The sequence below is a fragment of the Tigriopus californicus genome, chromosome 12 (genome assembly GCF_007210705.1).
Source record: "Tigriopus californicus strain San Diego chromosome 12, Tcal_SD_v2.1, whole genome shotgun sequence".
Taxonomy (NCBI): Eukaryota; Metazoa; Arthropoda; class Copepoda; order Harpacticoida; family Harpacticidae; genus Tigriopus; species Tigriopus californicus.
The window spans coordinates 12004566-12005046 of record NC_081451.1 but is presented as its reverse complement, the minus strand read 5'-3'; positions in this window follow the sequence as shown (position 1 = coordinate 12005046).

Sequence of the window (481 nt, the reverse complement as noted above, 5' to 3'; positions counted from 1 at the left end):
AATGTGATAAAAGTGGTGAAAATGCGAAAAATGTGGAAATTCAAACCCAAGATGAAATAAACCAAACTGAGTTCTTGCAATGGGAAAAGGGAGTGCTTCGTCCCTTTAAGGCTTTTAAGAAGTCCTTACCCACTTTCGTTTGGTAAAAGTAATTTTGCTTGTAAAAATCCTAGTATTCATTTTTTGACAAGTGTTTTCTATTGTCTCTCTGTTAACAAGTTCTAGATGATTCTTATTTATGGGTATGACCACCATTAGCCTTTATTACCACTACTCGGGAATGGAATGCCTATTAGACCTTGCTGATGTTGCTCCTCATCATGACCTTCCACTCCTTCTCTTTGGAAGATTTCAGGGACTCAATATTGTTGTGGCGGGAAGAACAGGCCTTGGACTCAACTTGCCCCCATATACAGAAGGCCAAGGGGTTGAGTTCGGGGCTCTGGAGTGGCCAGAAGCTCGCTCATTTTTTTTCTCCATC